Source organism: Neophocaena asiaeorientalis, unplaced genomic scaffold (genome assembly GCF_003031525.2).
Source record: "Neophocaena asiaeorientalis asiaeorientalis breed wild unplaced genomic scaffold, Neophocaena_asiaeorientalis_V1.1 scaffold225, whole genome shotgun sequence".
NCBI classification, from domain to species: domain Eukaryota; kingdom Metazoa; phylum Chordata; class Mammalia; order Artiodactyla; family Phocoenidae; genus Neophocaena; species Neophocaena asiaeorientalis.
Window position 1 is genome coordinate 954,123 of NW_020172364.1, and position 12,688 is coordinate 966,810.

Here is a 12,688-nt window from a genome sequence, read left to right on the forward strand (position 1 = left end):
TCCTCTGAAACTGTGCCAGAGTTTCAGCCAACTTAGATTATCACCCATGAAGATCTTTCCAGGCTTTAGTTATTTGCATGATTGCTGAATCTTACATTTCTTCTCCCTCAGAGCAGTGGTGGACTAATCAAATAATTCCTGTTCTTTTTTCTGAAATGAGTTAAATAACATTTTCCCATGTCGTACTTTGAAAAGTATATAAGGAATAGGTAGGTCTTTTAAAATAAATATTGATGGTTAATCTTTAAAGGAATTTATCTTGTGTAATCTAAAAACATGAGCAAAGGAATGGTTTATAAGAATGGATTTATTTTTCTGTATAAAAATGTCGTAAGCATTTAAGTCTTATTTTTAAAAGAAAATCTAAAATCTAGAGGTAGCACTATGAAAGACTAACATTTATACATATTTTGATACATATTCCCCTGCTAGATTAGAACAAATCATTTTACCTCTACTTCCTCTCTGGAAAATGGCAATAATCTTAGCCACTTGACATTAAGATTTTTCAAAATGGCATGAATGATCATTCTAAGGAATTTCTAGAACCAGTCAGGATATGCAGGCTAATAAGCACATTGACATTACGTGGGTTGTGATTTATCTTTCTCAGAGATGCGATATCAAATAATCTTTGATAAAGAATATTTAGGATGACATTAGATACTGAAAGACAATAACAGCATAAAGACAGGGCCATTTTCACTGTAATATAGGATTTGTATCTAAAATTAATTTCTAAGTTCCGGCCATCCACAGGAGCAATATCTCCAGTTAAAAGTCTCCATGCTGTGCTTTGTTATAGGGGAATTGTAAGATATATGCAAAATATATTCATCCAACAATGATTTCAACAGAAAGAGAGCATCATATGAGGCTGACGTATGAGAATAGTTTGGCCATTAAGAGATTGAGAGACCAAAACCTATCTCAGTTCAAGATAGTTTATAATACCAATGTCATTCAATAAAGATCTTTCCTGAGAATACTATGGAAGTAACAAGTTAGAAAAACGCTGATATTCATCCTACCCACCTAGAAATAGGTATGTACCATGAATACAATAGCAGCAACTGGACACCTCAATTTAATAAAGTTGTGTGATGGGGATATTTGAAGCCTTTTGGCAGTAAGAAAGTATGGACCTGACATCTGATGAACAGCTACAATAAACAGGCACTATAAAGATTATTTTGATCATATGAATTCAGTGAATGCTTAAAATATTCCTCACAAAATAGATTTCACAGATGAGGAACTGAGTTTCAGAGAGGCTGACTTTCTTAAGCTGATAAATACCACAATGTGTAAAGGGTTTGTTCTTTTGGTTATATTTGGTGTCTTCTAGGAGCTGTAGAGGAGTACAGAGATAGATGGAACATTTTCTTTTTCATCAAATAATTTGTAAGTTGGTGAGGTGTATACAGATATACATACAAATGTAACAACACTAGGATAAAAAGAAAACAATGAGAAACACAAACCTCAGAAGAATGGTTACTCTTTTCTAAGGAAAGACAGGAATTAGGGACAGATACTTCTACTTCTTGACTACAGTAGAGGGTACATGCATTTTTGTTTTATTATCATATATTATATTTAAATGCATAAAACAATATAAATATAAAACACTATATATTTTTCTGTTTTGTATGTATAAAATAAGGGACTTCTTCATGTTTTAAAAAGCATGATTACAAGTAGCTAACCTATATGTGATTTACAGGTACTATACCTACTAGTGGAAAAGTCCAAAATATAATTTACATATCAATCAGATGCAAAGCGATTTGAAAGAAAATAATTTTTGTGTGCATATATAACAGATGGGCTCAGTGTCAGAATAAGCCATTTGATAACTGGTGAAACTAATAAATGCTTAGAGGCAATTAAGCACTTTATCCTCAAATCACTTCAGGGGTATTATATATTTGTGACAACTCTTTGAACCAGATGATAAAAATATGAGAAAACAATGGCTAATACAGTGATATAACAACTTCCTTCTTCATAACTCAATACCAGCCATGCTATAAATCCACATGTCCCTTACAGCAATTATCACAGGGCCTTAAACATGGTAGACACACAAATGAGAGCTTAATTTTAAATAACTAACATACACATACACATACTTAGCATGGTCTAGGTAATTTTCATATATTATTTTTAAATTTTTTTATCCTCATCCACCCTGAAAGGTTGGCAGTGTACAGAAACTGTCGCTCAGAAGATTCAGTATTTTGCCCAAGGTCACAGGGGTAGTATTATATAGTAAGACCAGTATTTGAACCCAGATCTGTTCCACCATACAATCATCTAATCACAGGTAATACTAATCCTTACAACCACCTTGTAAGACACGTTCTATTATCACCCTAAGTTTACAGATAAGGAAACTGAGACATGAAGAGATTGTCATATGTCCACAGTCACACACTTGATTTGGACTTGGGGAGACTTAAGTGGGACGGAAATTGGACCAGATCTCATTTCCTCAGATCTGCGTTCGTCGCAACCACTGTATAGAAGAGAAAGAAACAATTTCATATACGAACTTCTCCAAGGCAAACCAGGAGAGAAGCCTCACTGAAATACCTTACTCTCTGGATTTAAGTGGCCTGAAACTAGCAAAAGTGCCCCCTGCCATTTGTCCTCTTAAGATCCTCTTAAGAGTGGACACAATCTCCCAAGTAGCCCAGAAGACCAAAATCCACAGCAATATACACTTAACACTTGAGTACATCGTCCCATTAAACTGGCAAGACAAGAATACCCCAAAAGCTGTCTCTAATCTTCCTCTCCTTCTCACAATGAGGCTTCTGACATCAAAGTTTATTGTTAAAAGCATCCTTAATAGAAATATTACTGTATATATTTTCACTAGAGAGAAGAATGTCAGGGAAATTTGTCATGATGGGTGTTTACCATAAGTCTGACATGCATTATTGTTAGATCATTCTGCTTTCCTTCCATAATTTTTCTATGCAATTTATTTATGTGCATATTTAAATGGTTTGCCACTTGATTGAAATTATAGTGTGTTCAAACCAGATTTAACACTGACTGGCAGTTGCTGTTAAGGAATACTTGGAACCTATGAACAGGTCATAATATGGTTGTATTATCCAGCGGAATATTTCAAGAAATCAAATAGCTGACATTGCCAATACAAGTACCCTGTTCATTTCAGGCAAGATTATATCATATTCACCTTTATAGTCCACAACCCTAGATCCACATATGACATAACAGTGGTACCACTAACAACTTCTCATACAAAGACTCTGCCTACAAATCCAAGGGTCTTGGAAATAACTTAAAAAAAAAAAGTTCAATCGTTGGAGCAATTCTTTAAAAATGTAGGTATTTGTACTGTGTACAAAAAACAGTATTTTATTCAGTTTTCTGTAGTTTTCATCCAGATATTTGTTATAGAAAAGTACAGCCTGTGACAAAGGAAACAAATCCACACTATCACAGAGAGAAGGTTCTTGATAGGGCAACAGCCCAAATAGTTCAAGGAACCAACGAAAACACCAAATAGCCTCAGATTTTAGTTTTGAATTTAGAAAAGCTAAAATTTTATAATAAACAGACACTTTATCATTTTTTCCCTCCCCTTTATGTTTCTTACTTTACATAACTACTTTAGATCTCGGGCACTTAATCACTCTGTGCCATTTCTCAACTGTAAAACACGATAATAATAATTAATAATAATAATACCTGCTCTTTGGGTGTTGGATGTATTAAATGAGGTAAAGCAGTTAAATGCACACATCAGATACTTGGCATGTGGTAAGTGCTATATTTTAGCTAACGTATGATTTATAATTATTGTTCCATTATTATTATTCCATGATTGTTATACATCATACCTTACAGTAGCTTTTAAAAAGTAAATTAGGGGCTTCCCTGGTGGCGCAGTGGTTGAGCGTCCACCTGCCGATGCAGTGGACACGGGTTCGTGCCCCGGTCCGGGAAGATCCCACATGCCGCGGAGGGGCTGGGCCCGTGGGCCATAGGGGCACCTCTATGAATATAAAAAATAAATTATAAACATAATGAAATGAGAATTGGTATATGATCAAAGATCACTTTGGTGATAATACTCATAAAAATTACAAAATGGAGCCACTATTGAAATGTCCTTTATTTTTCTGCAGACTAGATTACATGACATCCTAATGTGTTCTGCAAAGAAACTTCAACCCTATATCAAATGTGCCTACAATGCAAGGTACCTCGCTATAAGAAATATCTGACAACCTTGATCTTGATCTCTTTAAGATTATATTTTCTCCTGTAGCTTTTGTTTGTCAATTAGAAATCAAGTAAATAGGTAAGTGATCAGTATATTGTAACTCTTTGGGATGCAAAAGGGGAAAGGAATTAACATTTGTTGAATACCTTCTAAGTGCCAGCAAGTTTGCTATGTGCTTTACATTGGTCATTATTTCATTTAATCCCCATAACTGTCCCCTGAGACAGGTATTATCCCTATTTTAACAAATGTGGACATTGTTTCTCAGACACTTCTTTTTTTTTTTTTTTTTTAATTTTATTTACCAGCATTCTTTTTTTTTTTTTTGCGGTACGTGGGCCTCTCACTGTTGTGGCCTCTCAGACCATTGCGGAGCACAGGCTCCGGACGCGCAGGCACAGCGGCCATGGCTCACGGGCCCAGCCGCTCCGCAGCATGTGGGATCTTCCCGGACCGGGGCACGAACCTGTGTCCCCTGCATCGGCAGGCGGACTCTCAACCACTGCGCCACCAGGGAAGCCCCTCAGACACTTCTTTATTATATGATTAGTCAATTAAGAACTGATAGATCAGAGTCTAGAACCTAGTTTTATTTGTCTCTCAAGTCTATTCTCTGTATACCATACAATATTTACTTTGAGCAACTACATTTTTAATTGAAGTATAACTGACACACAATACCATATTAGTTTCAGGTGTGCATCATAGTTATTCAATATTTATATACATTTTGAAATGATCACCACAATAAGTCTAGTAACAATCTGTCACGGTATAATGTTATTACAATATTATTGACTATATGCCCTATGTTGTACATAACATCCCCATGACTTATTTATTTTACAACTGGAATTCTGTATCTTTTAATCCCCTTCACCTATTTTGCACCAACTCCCTCCCCTCCGGCAACCACCAGTTTGTTTTCTCTATCTATGAGTCTGTTTCTGTTTTGTTTTGTTTGTTCTTTTGTTTTTTAGATTTCATGTGTAAGTGAAATTATATGGTAATTGTCTTTCTCTGTCTGTCTTATTTCACTTAGCATAATGCCCTCAAGGTCCATCCATGTTGTTGCAAATAGCAAGATTTAGTTCTTTTTTATAGCTGATAATATTCTGGTGTGTGTGTGTGTGTATGCCACATCTTTATCCATTCATCCACTAATGGACACTTAGGTTGTTTCCATATTTTGGCTATTGTAAACAATGTTGCAATGAACATAGGAGTGCATATGTCTTTTCAAGTTTCTGATTTATTAGGATAAACACTTAAAAGTGGAATTTTGGGATATTTTTAAGTTTTTGAAAAACCTCCATACTGTTTTCCACAGTGGCTGCACCAATTTACATTTCCACCAACAGTGCACAAGGGTTCCCTTTTCTCCAAATCCTCACTGAGCAACTGCCTTTGACTGACTACTCTTTTACAGTGCCTGATAACTTGTTTCCCAAAATTATCTGAGAATCACCTTTAGAATAGCATACCATGACCTTATGGGAAATGCTAAAAAAATTTTCTTATTTGTTGACTCTAATTAGTATATTTCTGTTTAATTTTTGGGAATCCTGGCAACAAATTTCTACAGAGAATGGGTTCCTAAGTAGCAGCTTAGAAAAATCTCCATAAACACTTCATTTGATATTCTCATATTTTACATTGGTGCAAGTATTTTGTACACCCCAGGGATGTGAAATGTCATATAAGAAATGCAGTGAGCTGCCAGTCAATGCCCTGCAGGGGGATTTATGAAATGAAATCCTACAAATGTTGTTTGTTTTTTTCAGCCCAGACTGCATGAATTATTTGAACTACATCGGGGGATGGATGAAGGAGTGCAGGAAGCTAATACACAGCTCTGCACCCCCATGGATGCCGAATAAATACTTGTGTCCTGAAAGACTACTTATTACAAAAGTCTAAAACTTTTTATTTTGAGATATTGGTTTTATGTGGCTCCTGTAGTTTTTTTTTTTTTTTTTAACAATTACCCCAATTATCATTACCATCCTTCTTAAGTGAAAGCCAGACTCGGCTCCTTGAACTGCTCTTCTCTCTCCCACCAGAAGAGAGGCTGCATGTGAGGTCCAGGTGCTTTATTCTGACCGGATTTACCTTCCAAGACAGAAGAAAGGTTAGTCTCAGGAGGTGGAAGGAGCTAGACTGACTGGGGAAGCATCATGCTTTCATGGAAAAAGCCTGATCTTCTAAGGGCCTGAGTTTTACTCGAAGCTCTTCTGCTTTCTAATTGTGTGACTTGGGCAAGATTGCTTTACTTCTCAGAGACTCCACTTTGTCATCTCTAATAAGGAGGAAATATCATGAGCATTATATAAGATGGAGTTTTTACGATACCTGGTACATAGTAAGCATATCACTTACTAAATACTAGCTACCTTTGTTTTCATTTTTGATGAAGCAGTAAAACGAAACAGTATCATATCCTGAATACATACTATTAGATATCTGGGAGATTTTACATCATTAGTTGCCACTTAAAGACCTTTTTGACCTTTTTTTTTTCCTAACTGTAGTTATCATAAAACAACCCAGTAGTGTTCCCTTTTCACTCAGTGGCTGTACATATAGTTTGATTGAAAACTAACATCCTCTTCTTCAGCTGCCTTATTCTCCAGGAATCTATATAGTACACCGCCTCAGATTATCTCACTAATTACTTAAATCCTGTAGTCTAAATATGAGTTGTAAAATCATCATCTACTTCTAGATACGAAGAGTAATATAGAATGTAAATATATGGTAAAAAGAATTTATCTTCACCATACATTTTATTCTATATGTCTAGGGATATAGCTGGACTCAAGTAGGATTATTATTATTCTCAAAAAGCCTGTACTGGAGTTCCCTGGTGGCGCAGTGGTTAAGAATCCGTCTGCCAATGCAGGGGACACGGTTCGATCCCTGGTCTGGGAAGATATCATATGACGCAGAGCAACTAAGCCCGTGCACCACAACTACTGAGCCTGCGCTCTAGAGTCCGTGAGCCACAACTACTGAGCCCGCGCACCACAACTACTGAAGCCTGCACACCTAGAGCCCGTGCTCTGCAGCAAGAGAAGCCACTACAATGAGAAGCCCGCTCATTGCAACAAAGAGTAGCCCCCACTCGCTGCAACTAGAGAAAGCCTGTGCACAGCAACGAAGACCCAATGCAGCCAAAAATAAACAAATAAATTAATATAAAAAAAAATAAGCCTGTACTACCTGGAATTAATGTTGAAGCTATCCATTTTCAAAAACTAGGCAAAATGAAATACTCTTTACAATTCCTCTTGGGCCATTCTATTTCATTATTTTTAATATAGTGGCAGGTGTTTTAATCTGCAAAGAGCAAAACTTATCTTAAACAGTGAAATGTGTTTCTTTAGAGTTGTAGAGAATGTTTCATCCAGAGAGGCAGAATAAGCTTTTCTATTTACTTTTGTGAAAAAGTGTGTGTATGTGTGCATGTACGTGTATGGTGTCTATCAGACCAATTACACTTCAAGTATAAAAACTCAATATTTCTGTCAGTCATCCCAAGTTTGGAGCATTTTAGGGAGCTCCAAAGTTCTATATATTTGACTTTAACTAGATCACTGTTTTCCAAAGTGGTAAGTGAGGTATTAGTGGTGTACAGGTAAAAATTTATTTTATTATTTATTTATTTTAGTACGCTTTCAGAAGTTTAATTACAATATTAAATTATGATATAAAGTTTTAACTTTTAAACATACTAAAACATACTAAACATGTGTAAAAGAAACGCAGCTTAAAAACAGACATTCCCTTTTTTACCTGCTTTGCAAAATAAAAAAATTTGATAGATATATGAATATATACATTGTGTATCAATGTACCCAAGAGTATGGAAGAGGATTTACCAAAGGGAAGCGAAAAGGAAAATAAATTATCTATTATTGCTCTTTATAAAATTTTAGCTTTTCTAAATTCAAAAGTAAAATCTGAGGCTATTTGGTGCTTTAGTTGATTCCTTGAACTTGTGCGGGCTGGATGAAAAATAGAGAAAACTGAATCAAATACAAGTATTTTATGTACACAATAAAAATACCTAGGTTTTTAAAAAGAATTTAGATGACTGAATAAATTTTTTAAGTCGTTTCCAGGACTCTTGGATTTGGAAGCAGAGACTTCTTATGAGAAGATGAGGAAGTTAAGAGTCTGTTTATGCAAGTCGGCATTAAATGCTCAATTCTAGTGCCCCATGTCAATGCAAGCACTGCTGGAGCAAGTGATCAAGGGAGAGAGTGGTAAGAAATGCATTGGGAGATAAAGCCAGAGGTCAGGTCTTCTGGGCCTTACAGGCTACGTAAAATATTTTCGACTTCATTCTAAGTGTAATATGCAATCACTGGAGGCTTTTATTTTTAAGCATGTCATTTCTAATGTGACCTGATATGAATTTATAAATTACAGAAGTCTATAATAGCCATTTTCTAACTATCTATGGTACCTCTTATTCTTTATAGCAAAGAGTATTTTGCTTTTTATAACATTATTTTAATTTTTAGACTACAAAAGTAATTTATGTTTTTCTCCCTGTAGAAAATTGAGAAAAATATTTAAAAAAGAAATAAGTGCATCTGTTGGCATTTTATGGCCAACAAGCCTATTTCTTGTAAATCAAGTTTTATTGAAACACAGCAATCTGTGGCTGCTTTCCACACCACAACAGCAGAGTCTAGTAGTTGTGACAGAAACTCTATGGTCTGCAAAGCCTAAAATGTTTACATTAGCTGACACTTTACAGAAGTTTGATGACCTTTGTTCTAACCCTCTGAAATAATGTTAATTTATTAGTATAGTTTCAAAGGTATATTCTAGACATATTTTTAAAGAGTCAAGACCAGACTATACTGTTATATATTTTTCTGAGTTAATTTACCACTATACCATCAGCGTTTTCACATATAATTAACATTCATTACGAAAGGTAGAGGCCAACATTTTTTTTTTTTTTTTTTGCGGTACGCAGGCCTCTCGCTGTTGTGGCATCTCCTGTTGCGGAGCAACAGGCTCCGGACGCGCAGGCTCAGCGGCCATGGCTCACGGGCCCAGCCGCTCCGTGGCATGTGGGATCTTCCCGGACCGGGGCACGAAGCCGCGTCCCCTGCATCGGCAGGCAGACTCTCAACCACTGCGCCACCAGGGAAGCCCGGGGCCAACATTTTTAATGCCTGTATATATTCTACCTTATAAATAAGCTATCATCTATTTAAATAATTCCTTATTTGTTCCCCTATTTTCTGACATTTAGTTTTAAAAAATTTTATTCATCAATAATGCTATGGTGAATATTTTTGTTTATAATTGTTTGCATTTTTATCATTTCCTTAGGCTAGGTTCCTTAAGGTAAAATTATAGCATCAAAGGGTATCAACATTTTTAAGACTCCTGATAAATATACTGAGGTTTTAAATCATTGTTCCCCAAAGCTCTGGGCCTCTGCAAGGTTGTATAACAACTTTTGGGTAAACTACAACAGTGGAGATTGGGGCTTCCCTGGTGGTGCAGTGGTTAAGAATCCACCTACCAATACAGGTTCGAGCCCTGGTCCAGGAAGATCCCACATGCTGCAGAGCAATTAAGCCGGTGCGCCACAACTACTGAGCCTGTGCTCTAGAGCCTACGAGCCACAACTACTGAGCCCATACGCCACAACTACTGAAGCCCGTGCACCTAGAGCTTGTGCTCCATGACAAAAGAAGCCACCACAATGAGAAGCCGGCACACTACAACAAAGAGCAGCCCCCGCTCACCGCAACTAGAGAAGGCCCACGCGCAGCAACAAAGACCCAACACGGCCAAAAATAAATAAATAAAAATAAATAAATTTATTTTTAAAAAATGGAGATTGCTTTGGAGTGTCTTGGAGAAATTACAAATTTTTTCATATTTTAAATGTGAGTGAGGATAATTATAAACCTAACTAATCTTTATTTTGGATAGAACGTTGTTCTAAGTGATTTACATATATTAACTCATTTAATCCCCATAACAACCCTTTGGGATAGGTTTTATTACCCTTATTTTAGAGGTGGAACCAGGATTAAAACCTAGATAGTGTGATACCAGAGTTCTTGCATTTAACCCCTATACTAAACTGCTGCTTGAGTATTCCTGTATCTTGTTCATTTTTCTTTTCATATTCACTCCTGTCATATTCCACTACTATCAAGAATTATGTTCTGTGTTAACCTTCTAGGAAATATGTTTTGACTCTAAAGATCTGTGACTTCAAAAAGTTGGAAACCCATTGATATCAAGGACTGCATCCTGTTGGCAATAGAATTATTATTAATTTACATTAGATATTTATCCCTCCCTTCCCTTGGGCTTTCTCTGTGTTTGTTCCCTCCTTTTCTCATCTCTCAGAATTTTGTCTTGTCAACATTGATCTCTAAAGTTTAAAGTTTACATATCACGCTGTTATTGAAAAAAGTCTGGTGTCATTCCGAATTATTATTACCACCATGAACACAGAGACAGGCAGAAGTGGCTTCCGGAAGTTCAAGGAAAATTTTCTCTCTCTCTTTTTTTAAAAGATAAATGCAGACACAACTTTGGTTTGATGTTATAATTACTTCTTTTGGGTTTCCAGCTATTTTTAAAACAAATTTACACCATTTGTGCTTGTGTGAAACCTCAAGGATAATGTTCAAGAGATCCTCCAATTATTTTTCCAATAGGTAAGCCCTACCTCTTAATTGTTTTAATTAGCAAACCTATGAAAATTAATTAAAACTGGCATCATACTTCCAAAATTACATACCACTGACTACTGAACATAAAAATCTTAATCAAGACGTTGAAAAGTTTGACTCCAACTTGTTTTAATTGTCTAATATGCTTGCTTGAAGGGTAAAATAATTAAAACAATAAGGTGAGTAAAAAGAAGATGCCTGGGCTTCCCTGGTGGTGCAGTGGTTGAGAGTCCGCCTGCCGACGCAGGGGACACGGGTTCGTGCCCCGGTCCGGGAAGATCCCACATGCCGCAGAGCGGCTAGGCCAGTGAGCCATGGCCGCTGAGCCTGCACGTCCGGAGCCTGTGCTCCGCAATGGGAGAGGCCACAACAGTGAGAGGCCCGCGTACCACAAAAAAATAAATAAATAAAATTAAAAAATAAGAAGATGCCTTCTTCTTGTAGGGAGTCTACAAGACCTTTTAAATGGATGCTTCAAAAAGTAATAATGATAGGGACTTCCCTGGTGGCACAGTGGTTAAGAATCCCCCTGCCAATGCAGGGGACACGGGTTCAAGCCCTGGTCCGGGAAGATCCCACATGCCATGGAGCAAGTAAGCCCGTGTGCCACAATTACTGAGCCTGCACTCTAGAGCCCACAAGCCACAACTACTGAGCCTGCGTTCCACAACTACTGAAGCCTGTGCACCTAGAGCTTGTGCTCCGCAACAAGAGAAGCCACCACAATGAGAAGAAGCCCGTGCACCGCAATGAAGAGTAGCCCCCTCTTGACACAACTAGAGAAAGCCCGCATGCAGCAACGAAGACCCAATGCAGCCAAAAATAAATAAATAAATTTATTTAAAAAAAAAATAATGATGATGATGTGGCCAGTTTCTTTTTCGTTCTACCAAGATAAAGAGTTTTTCAGTAGAGGTGCCTATCCTGATGAGGGGGAAGCAATTCAGTCGCAGTGAGTCCCTGGCAGCTTTGTATGGAGATGAAATATGAGGGCAGCCTAGGAAGGGGCGTCAATTGGGGTTCAGACAGAGCAAGGAAGGGAAAAGAAAGAGAAGCACATGGTCTGCCTGTCAGGAGAGTAAATTGCTGCTCCTACTAAGTGCCAAACCCACAGTTAACATCATACTCAACAGTGAAAAGCTGAAAGCATTCCCTCTAAGATCAGGAGCAAGACAAGGATGCCCACCCTCGCCACTATTACTAACATAGTTTTGGAAGTCCTAGCCACAGCAATCAGAGAAGGAAAGGAAATAAAAGTAATCCAAATTAGAAAGGAAGAAGTAAAACTGTCACTGTTTGCAGATGACATGGTACTGTATGTAGAAAATCCTAACAATGCCACCAGAAAACTATCAGAGCTCCTCAATGAATTCAGTAAAGTTGTAGGATACAAAATTAATATTCAGAAATCTGTTGAATTTCTATACACTAATAATGCAGTATCAGAAAGAGAAATTAAGGAAACAATCCCATTTACCATGGCATCAAAAAGAATAAAATACCTAGGAATAAACTACCTAAGGAGGCAAAAGACCTGTACTCCAAAAACTGTAAGATGCTGATGAAAGAAACTGAAGGTGACACAAACAGATGGAAAGATATACCATGTGCTTGGATTGGAAGAATCAATATTGTTAAAATGACCATACTACCCAAAGCAATCTAAAGATTCAGTGCAATCCCTATCAAGTTACCAATG